The sequence below is a fragment of the Balaenoptera ricei genome, chromosome 4 (assembly GCF_028023285.1).
Source record: "Balaenoptera ricei isolate mBalRic1 chromosome 4, mBalRic1.hap2, whole genome shotgun sequence".
Classification (NCBI taxonomy): domain Eukaryota; kingdom Metazoa; phylum Chordata; class Mammalia; order Artiodactyla; family Balaenopteridae; genus Balaenoptera; species Balaenoptera ricei.
The window spans coordinates 109,055,627-109,069,546 of NC_082642.1; positions in this window are offsets into that span (position 1 = coordinate 109,055,627).

Below are 13,920 nucleotides of genomic sequence, written 5' to 3' on the forward strand. Positions count from 1 at the left end.
CTGGGAGTTAACAGGAACAGCTACTGGTTGGCGGGGGGCGGGGGGGTGCGGGAGGGGGTAACTCACTAGGCTGATTCCTTCCCCCTACTCCCGCCACGTGCCCTTCTCGCACGCACCTTGTTTTGCAGGCAGATTACTTGAGTCGACTGCCCACTAGCAAACAGAAAATATTCACTCTTTCCCGGGGGAAATTAAAGCAGGAATTTCTAGATCATACTTCGTTACACGGATTTTCCCAATGTCTACAAAAGCCAGAGCGAGTGTCTCTCTTATTTTGAATTAGGCGATTTTAAGTTACAAACAGAAATCCTCAAATTACTCAGATTAAAAGCCAAGCTTCTCCTTGTCCGTTCCAGAAAGCCAGGCATCCCAGCAGATGGACAGGCTTCTCTGGCAATTTCTAAAGATTGAGCTACCTCCCAGGCGGAACGTCGGGAAACTGTGTCGCTTTCAGATCTGGCAGAGAGCATGAAGGAATATTTCCCTCTAGAACACCGGGGTGGAGCTGTCGGAGCCCTAAGTGGCTCTAAATCAGGGATGTGGGATCACAAGTCTCATCCACGAAGCATAATAAAATCTTGGTCCCAGAACCACTTCGCCGGGGCATTAAATAGCCTTCCGTGCATCACAGGGACACCCCTGTGTGAGACTAGGCTCCAGCAGAGAATGCCAACTAGTAATCGTCACATACCTCGCTTTCATCAGAAGACTTGAGTCACCAGCTAGATGGGGATGAGGGAAGTTGGTGGCAGGAGAAATAATAAAACAAGCGGGAGCGCGCGCGCGCGCCCACACACGCCTTTGAATTCTTTCTCTTTTCCTGCTCAAAACTATTAAGCTCCATCTTCCGCTGTGATTTTTATCGAAAGCGTGCCAGTCTTGTCCTCCCGGTTCTCTTTACATTACATTCACAGTACTCTAGAGTAGAGCTCTTATAATTTTCCTCTCAGAATAAGTAGTTTCTCCCTTTTGGTTTTAACATTAGCATTTTATTTGCATCTTATGAACCTACAAGAAGGCTAATGCTATGAGGCAAATGCCTTTTAGTTCAGTATTCCATGAGCTAAGTATGGCTGAATTGCTAACATTCCTATGGGATCCTGTAGAATTCCTTTAGGGAATTGTTTCCCCTTTAACAGCAGCTCTAAGTAGCTCTTACTCGAACAAATCATCCTAACTATATATTTAACCTGGATCCCTCCCAACCCACCCTCTGTCTATCTGACCGCCTTTATCTTGGGGTGGGAGTTAATACAGCATAATTGTTTAAAAGTTGATCTGCAAAGGCAGACTGTCTGATTTGGGCTTTGACATTCCCAGGGGCATGATCTTGGTGAACTCAACCCCTCTAAGCCTCAGTTTCCTTACTTGTAAAAAGTGATAGCAATAGTGCTAGCCTCTTGAGATTGTTGTGATGATTAAATGAGATCACACAAATAACTGGCTAGATACAGTAGAAGGAGTGTGGGCTTTGGGGAGCAATCAGAGTCTAGTTAAAACCCCTGTTCTGCACAAGCGAGTGACCTTGAGCAAAAGTCAGTCTCTTATAATCAAAGTATGATAAGTATGATGACACATCAGAGTACCACCTTCAAAGGGGTGCAGCTAAGTTGGATCAAAATACATTCTATAAATTAAGTACATTATACTTACCCACATTTATGACAGGTATGATTGTATGTAGTACAGTCAGTTGGTCCAGAATTCCTTTTAGAGAGGAATTTGTCCTAGTGTAGGAAAATGCCTTAACAAGCAGCTTGGAGCAGTAACTCCAAAAGCTATTAGTCTTATATAGCTAAGGTCACAAAGTGATGGTGAAACTACTCTATATTAACTAACATAATAAAAATAAAATGAGGAATTGCAAAATAATAAAAATAAGAATTTGGCAGGGGAGTGAAGACAGGGATGCTGAGAAAAGAAGAAGGGACAAAGACTAAGCCATACAATTATAAATTGAAATGGTGGAAGACCTTTAAATACATTATAAATAATTAGTTAATGACAGTTATTGAACACTTACTATTTGTTAGGTTATTCTAAGCAATTTATATGAATTAGTGGAATAATCCCCGCTCCAAAAAAATCCTGCGAGGGAGATGTTAATATTATCTTCATTTTACTCATGAAGAAACTGAAGCCCAGAGATATGAAGTAACTTTTCCAAGTTCACACAGTGATTCGTGATTCATAGTAATAGTAATAGTAATGCCACCATTCTACCAAAGGCACTTTGATATTAGAGCTTCATTTCTATCTACTTGCTCATCACAATCCACTTCACTTATCAGATATGTGCAAAAATAAATTTATGACTTTCTTTTTGGTTGAGGGGGGCTTGATTGAAACATAAATTCCTAAAATCTTAATAAAGCCTCCTACTCTCAAATACATTGTCCTTGAGGAAATTAATAAGGCAGTGCACCCTATCTGCATGAGACAGATACAGTGCATATGAGATGATGACAAGACCATTTCTAGTAATTTAGCATAAGTAAGAGCTCAGAATTGGAAATAAACTTGAGATGTAAGCGCCACAAAATAATGTAGTAGAGAGAGAATTTGTCCTTCAAGATCTAGGGAATGGGGGGTTGGATCCACCTTACCTAGTTCTTAACAGGAAGAGCTTTTCCAGCTGCATCTGGACCACAATTGCTTTTGTTACAACCAAGAAAATGTAGTATTCCAATGATATTTACCAGTTTAATCATGCCTCAGAGCATCATAATGGGGACTGCTTATGGCAAGGAATAAAATGAATAATGTTCAGCCAGAGGAATACGTATTTCTTGTTACCTGAAACATGAGGAGCATTTTGCATCTCCAGTATAAAAGAATTCATCATCAGTCAGGACAGTATGCTCAAAGCAGTGACAGCACAGTAGGCAGATTTCCTGCTTAGAATCCGTTGAGGTCAGATCTCAGGATCCCAGAGGCTCAGGCCAGGAATCTTTGCCCCATCTGTACTACTCCATCAGTATGTAGCAACATAGCTAGGTGGGGCATGTGAGCATTTGAAGAGTTGAGGTGATTTTTTTCTTCTGATCAATGTAAACAATTTCCCACTGGAGATGAAATTTCCCAAAGATAGCTTTGGAGGCTGGTGACATTTGTTCCTTACCACATTTATCATAGCGTTTTGTGTGCCTTCCTAGTTTTTGAACAAAACATGTATGCAATTCAAGAGCATGCAACAAATCTGACTCACTTTCTCCCCAACCCCACCTCTCCATCAATGATTACACATTTCTAGCCAATGCTTTGCAAATACATTGGGTACTCTGTAAGTATTTACGTATGAATGATAAATAGTGAGAAAGTTTTTTATAGAACATAGACCCTGAAACAAACTTAACAGGGAGAATGAAATAAGGAGATGAAAGCTGTTTCCACTGAGCCTTCAACGATTGGACTAGTATGATTCTGGTACCAGTTCCAACATGTGGGGTTTTTTTTTTTTGCATACCACCAAAGCAATTCTTGGACACTAGGTTGATGTTCTACAATTCAACTCAATTCTCACAGTGTCAGCCTGGTTATAGCATCAATCAGATAGAAGAGATACCTAGGGCAAGGTCTGTGGGAAGGAGAGCAGAGCATCCATGCTCTCTGAGCATGCCACTCTCCCCAAATAACCACGTGTTTACCAACCGGGAAGCTCTTGGAGCACAGCCCTTTCAAGTCTTTATGGAGGCTTCATTACATAGGCACTGTTGATTACATTCGAGGTCATTGGTGATTGAACTCAATCTCCAGCCCCACTCCTCTCCCAGGAGGTCCAGAGGTGGGACTAAAAGTTTCACCCTCTAATTACAGGGTCAGATTGGATCTCCTGGCAACCAGGCCCCATCCTTAGGTGACCTAGGGGCTTTCCAAAGTCACCTCATTAACACAACAAAACGTACCATTACGTTACCACTCTACTCACTTAGGAAATTCCAAGGGTTTTAGGAGCTCTTGCCAGGGATGGAGTCAAGACCAAGTATTAAATTTCTTAGTGTAACATACAATATCACAACTAGGCAGAACTAAGGTTTAGGAAAGGCAAAGAGAATGAGTCAAGACCTGGTCACCATAGTGAAAAACTTTGAAATATAAACGGAGGAAACCTAATCTACAGGAAGAAGAGAGTGAAAAAAAACTGTTTGCCATCAGTGAGAAGAAAACAGAGCCACAGGAGAATAGAATCCTGACTAGTAAAGGTTTCGAGTGACCAGGAAGGGAATGGGCAAGGGCCTTGACTAATGCACTAATGAGAAAATTGAAATAGATGGCTAAGTGGCATTTATATTAAGTCTAAGAAGATATAACTATTTAAAGAGGCACAGGGATTACACAGGTATAAGATAAAGCTCTGTTTTATTTCTGGACCCTAAGGTCTTTAAGTCAATGATTCCTAAAATGACTCTACATATGGCCTGGGGAACAGATGGGTATCTGTCCTCCTAAGAAATATTCCCTTGAACTTCATTTTTTAATTTTGATTAATAGTAATATCAGTCATGGTTTGAATAAAATTTTGCAATCACATCTTCAATAACATCAGCTAATAAAGCTGTATCACTGGAGCTCAGGAGAGCAAAAACTTTCAAAGCCTATGGTAAACATTATGTTCTTATTTCAGACTGTAGCTCGCTCAATGTCTGGGTACAAAAAGAAATTCATAGCTATTTCAGTCGAAGTAGAAATCCACTTAGTCGTTTTCCTTCCTGTCTTAGACATGAGGAATGGACAAAAAATCTAGCTAAGCCCTTTGACTGTAAAACATACACCATAACTATAAAATAGATGTCCAAAACTCTTAGTGTATTAAACACTTATAATTCATTAGTGCTTTCGGTAGGTGCATAAAATTTACTCAAAAATTATAACAGTCTAAGTTCCTCCTACAACTTGAGAGTTTCTCCTTAGAGTTCTCTATACGTTTTCAACTTTTAACTGAAATATACGGTTCTTTCAGTTTTGGGTAAGTAAAAGTGATTCAGAGCATAGTTATTCAAATGTTTGATACCTCAAAAGAAGTTTCAACTTGATTACCCCTCAAAAAGTTCTCCAGAGTTATCTCTACCTGCTTTGTCATATATCTGCTAGCCATTCTGATCTATGATAATTTCATTCAGGAATTTGAAGTGGACATGTAATGACTATAGAAGTTGAAAACAATGTATTTTTGATTTCCTAAAACAGATCACCATGGATTTAATGGACTTCTGGAAAACCAAAATGAAGTATTAACTAAGCCCAGGTTATCTATACTAGTTTTCCTTACAATAAGCAAGATAGTTGCAAGAGTTTACAGGAAAGTATTAAGAAGGAATTCTTACGTAAATGCATAATCCCTAAGGAGTGATGTTAATTAGCAAAAAAAAAGATGAATAACACTGAATGAAGTCTCATTGATTATGTAATATATGACAGAATCTTATAATTTTAATGTTTCTTAGGGCCTTACAATAATTTAGATGAAGAGTTTTCAATCTTTATTTAAATACAAATCTTTTTCTTCTAATGTAGGCTCACTCTGAAGTCAAATTTCCTATTTCCCCCTGTTTGACCCATTCAAACCATACTGGTCTCCTCATTATTCCTAAATATACCTACCATATTCCCACATCAGGGCCTTTGCACTTGCTGTTTCTAATCCTCGGAATTCTTTAACCCAGTTATTAGTGTAGCTTACCCTATCACCTCTTTCAAGGTACTTGCGCAAATATTACCTTCTCACTGAAGCTTTCCATGAACAACTATTTAAATTTTCAACCCCCATCCCCAATACTCCTTATCTCCCTTTTGTGTTTCATTTTTTTTCTCTGTCAATTCTATCCCCGTATAGCATAATAGATTGAAAGCTCAATGAGGGCAGAAATGTGTGTCTGTTTTACTCTCTGCTATATGCCTAGAATAGACAGACACATTAGTAGGCACATAATACTACTTGACCAATGAGTTCATCAATTCATGAATACTTGATGAATAATAAATTATAGTGCAAGATAATTAATAAACTGATACAGGTGGGGCTGCTTTGACCGAAGTTTGATAAATAGCCTGAAGTTTCATTTCCCCCTTTAGACACTTCAAAGATTTTTAGCATAATTAGAAAACCCACCAGGTCAGTATCATATGACAGATGAAGTAATTGAGGTCCCAGGATCCAGAAGTCTTAACCAAAATTTACACAGGTATGGGTACCACTCTTGCTTAAATGAAAATGGATCACTTTCTGGTAGAGTAAATACACAAGACACTGTAAATTTTTAGTCAAATTCTCAGAATAATAAAAAATTTTGGATGCATATAAGACATTATTAATCAATTTTAAATACAGTATATTTGCCCAAACTCTTTTCAGAACAGACATTCTGAATAGTGTTCTGTATAATATTTCTCTAAGGCATGATTATGGATGCAGTATCAATATTGCAAAGTCTACAGAGATGGTTCAGTATTCAGGACTTTAAGCCTCAATGTTCTTTATACTTTGTTCTTTTCTGGTGGATTTGGCAAAATTATAATTCAAAGCAATGTACTCCACAAACATAGATGATTCATAACCTATTCAGCTAACAGTGCTATAGGACAAATATTTAATTTAATTTGATGTCCAACATTTTAACATTACATGGAGGTGTTTAATGTGTTTACTTTTCTTTGTAAGGGCAAGAAATTCACTTAATAATTGTACCTCAAGGTGAAAAACTTATGAGAAAACACAATACATTTAAAAACAGCTATAAAATCCAGTGCACAAAAAGATTTATAAACATGTATATGCTTTCATTCAAATCACCAGAATCTGTGATGTGTTAGAGCCAGCAGGGAAGTAGATTAAATTATTTTTGGCTATTGCTTCCAGTTTTGAAATTCTGTTAAAACCAGTTAATTGATACATCTCTTAAGGAAAATGATTTGTCTTTTTATAAAGAATGACATCCAAGTTATAGAGCGAAGCATACTGTCCATGTGTTGTTAACATATCAAGTTAGAAGAGAATCCCCAAAGAGCATAACTCTGGATTATTTTTCCTAGACTCAAGGACATTTCAAAAGAGGGCAAGGTCCATGGTTATTTCTCAGGTTTTTTTCAGGGCTGAGACAAATCTTGAGTTCAGGATTAAATGAACTCTGAATTCAACCTTTAAAGGCAAAGACACGTCAAAGGGTAGCTTGAGAAGTGTGACTAGAGGGGGAATCATACTCATTTAGCCTGACTGAGAAGGTGAGCCTTGGTTACTCAGGTCTTTCTTCCACACCAGCAACTGAGTCATCATCTATCCTCACTTCATCTTCTGGGATCTTCTCAGAAAGTCTAAGAAAAACTCCCAAGTTACTCTATCTTGAGGTGATTTTTCACCATCCACTCAAATTCCTGCCATGAAACTTAAGATGTGAAGACCTTTTTTCTAGTGCTGATTTGTCCTTCCAGTTCTAAAATGATCAGCATTTCCTTCTCCTTTCTTTTCCTCTCAACTTAGTACCTTGTCTTTTGCCTATTCAGTGAAAGCTCAGCATTTTGAGTCAAATAATAAAGCCGTGATAATTTATGAAAGGAGAAATGAAAGTATTGTGGCCTGCATGCCAATGAAAGAAAGAGACGTTTAAAGAGAGATGAATCATAGGTCAGGAAAACACAAAATTAAATAAGCATATCTTAGAATATAGGCCCAAAAGGGAATTTAGTTCTTGGTATTTCCCCACCCCCTTTACTCTGCTGGGTTTTTTTCTTTTTTAGCTAGAAAGACATTATTTTCATAATCTCAGTCAGCTGACCGGAGTTTGTCATCAAGTCAGGAAATTTTTACTAAAGTTTTTGTAATGGTCAGGATAATTTCAGCTGAAAGTGACAAAAGCCCAGTCCAAAGAGTTTAACCAAAAAAAAAAAAAAAAAAAAGAAAAAAAGAAAGAAAGAAAAGAAAAGAAGAGGGTTTAAATGATTTACTTACTGTTTTAAATGATTGGGAATCCCCAAAGTATGTATGTTTTTAGGCATATCACAATCAAAGCATTTGAGCAAAGTTGTCAAGGCTCTTTGTCCATTTTTCCATATTCCAGCTCTACATGCCTTTGCTTGTCTTGGACTGTTTTCTCAGTTTCTCTACTGCAACCCAACTTCCTTCATACCAAAAAGGTACCTTCAAACCTACCTTTGACCAAAAAGATACCTTCAGACCTAAGCCTATATCCACAGAGATTGAAATCCTAGAGATAGCCTCTCACTCTTAGAAAAGGTATGATTGGCTTTGTCCATCTCTTGAGATGGACAAAGATCCAGGACCATGACTGGCCAGGCCTGAGTCATATGTCCACCCCTGCAGCCAGAGGGCAGGTGGGCATCATGCTTGACAGTACCTCAGAATCACAGAGATGGGTGCCATTCCCCAAGGAGCAGACAAAAACAGTAGACATCCATTTCATTTTCTTTATGTTATTTTTTAATTGGTTCTTAGGACCAATATGCTTTCTGTCCAGATTGTGTACAACAAGAGCTTTGATTATGGAGGGGAAAAATAGAAATATTCTGCAACATAGGAAATCTAATCTTATTTTCGTCCTTGCTTCTTTTAAAGGGCTAGACTATTGGCACAAAGGGAAAACAGGCATTATTTGCAGGTACTTGCTAATGTTTATTCTCCTCACTGTCCTATGCACTCTCTGATTCTGTGGGGAAGGAAGGAAGCATTAGTGTTGTTCTGTGCTTAGAAGGATGTGAAATAAAGTGACAAAATAAATATTCTAAAGTATTTGCAAATATGTTTATTTCCCCTGAATACAGGTCAATATAAGGTACATTCAGAGAGTCTTCCAAACAAGCACGTATTTCCTCAGGAATTCTTTTGAAAGTGAGCACTGAGTAACTCTTTTCAACTTTATTGTCCATATGTTTGCTAAAGCTCATTTTCCATCAATTTATCACCTTCACCAGTCTGCTGTTGTCCTTACATAAAGAAAGAGAAAAGTAGATACATAGCCAGAAATTCATATTGGCCAATCTTTTTAATTCATTTAGCCCCAATTTCAGTCTTTTAAGTACACAGTGATTTTAGCAGTGATTAAGACAACTGCCTGTAGAAAGTTTTGGATGAAATAAGTCAACATTTTGATCTTTTATTTTCAAGCAAATTGCCACCCTTCAGGAATGGTGATTTTAAGCAAGAAGCTGTCCCCAGCCAATCCTCAATCACACTTTCTACTTGATCCAACTACAATTAGCTCAATCTATCTACCTTCTTTGGATGTAACTAAACTAATCCCCATTCCAGCCTCCATGCATTACTCCTTCTTTCTCCAAGAATTACCCCAAATCTTTCTCACTTCTCCCCTAACACACTGCCCGAGCATCTCCTCCTCTGTGGTACAGTTGTAGGCTGCAGGCTCTCCAGAGCTGCTTGTGCCCATCGCTTCTAGATGCCGCCTTCAGTGATGTCATGCCGGCAGCTTGAAGTTGCCATTGTGGAATTATTTGCACACTGTGGGAATCGGAAATTGGCAAACAGTACAAATCCAGACTGCTTTTGGTTTTGTTTTTGAGACCTGGTTCTTAAACTACTAGCATACCATACTGTCCATGGAACTGACTTCATTCTTCACTAACCACTCTAATAGTGTTTACAGGTCTGAGTTTGGTGTCAGATAAACTGGAGCTTGAGTTCTGGCTCATTGATCTAGTATTTATGTGACACTGAGCAAGTTATTTCACCTGTCTACATCAGTTTTCTTAAGTAAAATAATACATGTGAAGCCCCTGGCACAGGAAAGTGCTGAATAAAAGTAGCTACTTTTTCAATAGCCCTTGATCCTTCATGTGTATTCCATTCATAGTTTTGATTAGCTATGTTCCTGGCTGTATGCTGATGTCATTTGTATTTGCTCTTTCTTTTACCATAAAACCTCCAGTTTTAAAAAGGATCATCAGAGTATCTTGCCTCGTATGTTTGGTGGATAGTGAGTCCACAATAAATGCTACTTCAGTGCATATTCATACAGAAGGCAATCAAACAGTCGAAAATGTGTGGCCAATGATGCCTGAGAGCACTAGATTAAGAGTAAGGATGCCTAATGGCAGAACGCAGCATACAAAACTGTAAGAAGTCCTGGATCAAATATCTCTAGTTTTGAATCCCAGTTCTGCCTCTAATTATTTGTGCAGACTTCATCAAGTTACTGACCTCAGCTTCCTTATCTGTTAAATGGACAAAAGAGTAGCTTTGTACTTAGCTTCATAGTTTAGGAGGGTTGCTTGTATTAAAGGATGCTAAATGAGTGGACAGTCTTCTCTTAATAAAAAGTGGCTATTATCATTCTTCCACTAGTTGGTTATGTCGTTTAATCTTCCAAAGCTTCATAGACTTTAACTATATCTATAAAAGTAAGAGGGCTAATTTGGTGCTCTCTCAAGAGGACTTTTTTTATTTTGAATAAAATTCTTTGTGCCTAAAGCCCTTTATTCTAGAAACAGATAAAGTCCTAATGCCAATTTTCTTTGGTGAACAAAATCTCTCCTTGCCAGTCTCAATACTCCTAGCCCAGGTCCCCATCACCTGTACAGCAAGTTTCCAACCAGTCTCCCATCACCTGGATGGCTCTAAGCTACTTTCTCCAGACTTCCCTGTGATCATCTTAGACAGACAGACAGACACACATACACAGAAATTTGATTATGTCACTCCCTTTCTTTAAAATCTCTGCTGGAGTCATTTTACCTACAAATGAAAGCTAATCTTCCTAGCAAGATCTCTAAAGTCCTTGACATTCTCATCCCAGTTTCATATTTGCCCACCTTAGTTTCATTTCACAACCCTCTCTCATGAATACTATGCTTCAATCAGGTTGAACTGTTTCCTAAACATACCCTGGCAGTCTTTCTCAACTTGTGTCATTACATATATGTTTCCCTCAGCCTGAAATGCACCTACTACATCTATCCCTTTGTTTTCCTGGGATACTCCTACTCATATTTCAAGACCCACATCACATGTCAAGTTGTCTTTTAAAAAGCCTTTCCTGATTCCCCTAGGCAGTGTTAGTCATGCTGTCTCTGTATTTCCACAGTGCTAGCACTTACCTCTTTGAATTATATTTATCTGTTTACAAGTCTGGCTCCTCCACTGGAACAGTGACTTACTAGTGATGTGCCACAAGTCTGGAGTCAGACTGTCTGGTTTATAAACCCCTGCACCAACACATACTAGATGAATGAGCTTGAGAAAGCTATTCAGCTTCTTTAATCGCCCGTTTTCTCACCTATAAAATAGAATGTTCCATTATCAGGGTCCTTACAATAATTAAAAGAGAAAAATGCATGTAGAGCTCCTACCCATATGCCTGGCATAAATTAAGGGCTCAGTAACTCAGTAACTCTCAACGTTGATGGAGATGACAGAGGAGATAGGACGGCAGGAGAGGGAGAGAAAGTGATGGAAAAAAAACACGTCATTTATCTTTTCAGTCCCTGGACCAGTTCCCAGAGTCTGGCATCTAGTAAGTACTCAGTGCGTGTTTGTAGAATGAATGGTTGTGCTACTTTACAGTGCAGCTAAAATGACAGATACCGGCTCTTTTCTCATATCTAAGTCCACGACGTTGAATTAATTTTTGAGATGCCAACAACTGAGGTGCTGATAGAGAGGGAGAGGAGTGGAGAAAAAGGATGGTAGGAGAGGGAGAAAGGAAGTACTGTGTTGGGCGTGCAGAGAACAGCTTTTCAGAGCCTGTCTAAGCATTTCTATTACTGTTATCGTCAAGAACTGAAACAGTTTTTTGTTTTTTTTTTGTTTTTAAGGAGTTAAATGGTGAGGATTCCCAGTCTAGGGAGCAGCCCCACCAGTAGGCACCACTTGGGTGGTAAGGGCAATCTAAGCAAACTCCTTTGATGTGCTCTGAGAGCCTGAGGGCAAAACAGCAACGCAGCGAGGGGTTGGAATGCAAGGAGCTTAGAATGAAAATGTGTTCCTGCAAGGAAGCGGGTAGGAAGGGACAGAGCTCACTTCATAATGAAACCCCAGGACTAGAAAGGACTGGAACATAGAGAGTGGAAGTCCAGCTTAGCGGAATAGTAAGCTCTGGAGGCATTTACACAGATGAAAACAAAAACAAAAATCGAAACAAACCCTGATACACAGGACGTAGAAACCGAGACAAGTTCGTTCGATTAGTCCCAAAGACACCTGGTAATTAGACCAGAGATGCTGTGGGAATGGTATACCAGAAAAATAAACTGGGGAAGAAGAAAAACCGAGGTGGTGAAGAGAGAAGCAGTGCTGTTGAATTTATTTCAAAGAAGAAAAACATGCTCTTGTTTTCATCAAATGTTCGATGCTCCCCAGACCAGAGAAGCGGCTGATTCCCTTTTGCGCTCGGTAGAGAAAACACACAAGCAAAAACAGAAATAAAAACAGAAACAAAGAGGCGTGATTTCGTCTTCTCTTCCTCTTCCCTTCTTCCGACCGAGTCCTTCCTTCAGGCTCAGAGCCCGCGCGCGAAGGTTCGCCTTTGCTGTCCACCGCCGCGTCCTGCCGGACCCCCAGCAGCTGGCCGTGGTTTCCATTCTCCAGACCCGAGTTGGGTTTGGTCCTGAGATCTCACAGGCCAGGAAGCAGATCCAGTTCTCCCTCCTTCTCGTTTTCTCTCCTCCCCTCCCGCTTCTTCCCTCCGCTTCCCTCTGGTCCCTCCGCTCCTCTGCTCGGCTGTCACCCGCTCCCCTCCCTCCCCACGCCTACATCCCCGAACCCGCGGCTGGGAGGAGGGCCCGCTGACACTCCGGGAGAGTTGGCAGGGTCCCAAGGGGAACCCCCGCTCTTCCTCTTTAGCAAACCACTGTCTTTCTGAGCAGAAACTGATTTCCATGGCCGAGGACTGTCCTGTCTACATCCCTCGGGACAGACACCGTGCGTGGTTCTTGGCTCCTGACTCGGGACTCGAGAGAGCCCGGCTGGCGGCGCCCTGGCCGCGGACGTGCTCGTGCTCAGCTGCCCCAACCGGCTGGGGCATCGCCACTCGCCAGGGTCGGATCGCGTGGTTCCAGCCTCGCACAGAAGAGATCACGGTCAAGGTGTGGTCCGCTGCAATCGTCCGGGGATTCTGTTCCTCGAGATGAAGGGCCGCAGCCTGCCTCCTGGGTCAGAAGCCGCTAGTCCACCGTTTCCGGGAAGTGGATGGACTGATATACATAGAGGAACACAGGCCACAAATATGTTAAACAAAATAAGCAAGTGCGTGCCTCTGTCTTGTCATTATCACTGGCAAAAAGAAGTCCAAGATTTTCCCAAATAAAATCTTAGTAGCTCCACTCCCCCATAAACTTTCATTTTAAATGACTCTATATTCCATAAAATGTTTAGAAATGATGATTGCACTTAAATCAACACCTGACCCTACTCAGATTAAATACAACTACTTTTACTGGAAGGAATTCCTTACCAAGGAAGAATGTTTGACTTCTGGAAGGCTACTACTTGAATTCTCCTCTGGAAGCCCAAGACAGGATTGTGAAACAGCTGACAGTACAGCTGAGTTGGTTGCAGGAAGTGAAAGCCCCGCTCAGGTTTTAGGAGTTTTGGGGGACTGCTTTATATTTAGGTGAGAATGCTGATCTGGGCATAATTGACACATAGGAAGTTATTGAATTGACGCAGGAAAAAAAATCATAAGAAATCCTTGGGCAATATCTGAAAGAGCATTTAATTCTCTGTCACTCAAGAAAAAGGAACAGTTCAGCTTTCAAAATGTATCTACATTATACAGTCAGCCAATAAAACATAATCCCCACTCAAGCAATTAGAGGAGAGCGGGGGATTGCAGTTGGGATTTTTAGCTTGGTTAAAGCAAATAAAATACTATAGAAGGAATGAAATCAAACTTGTTGAAACTTGGATTTGCAGAAATATAAGGTAGCTTGGAGAAGATGAATTCAGGTGGAAAATGA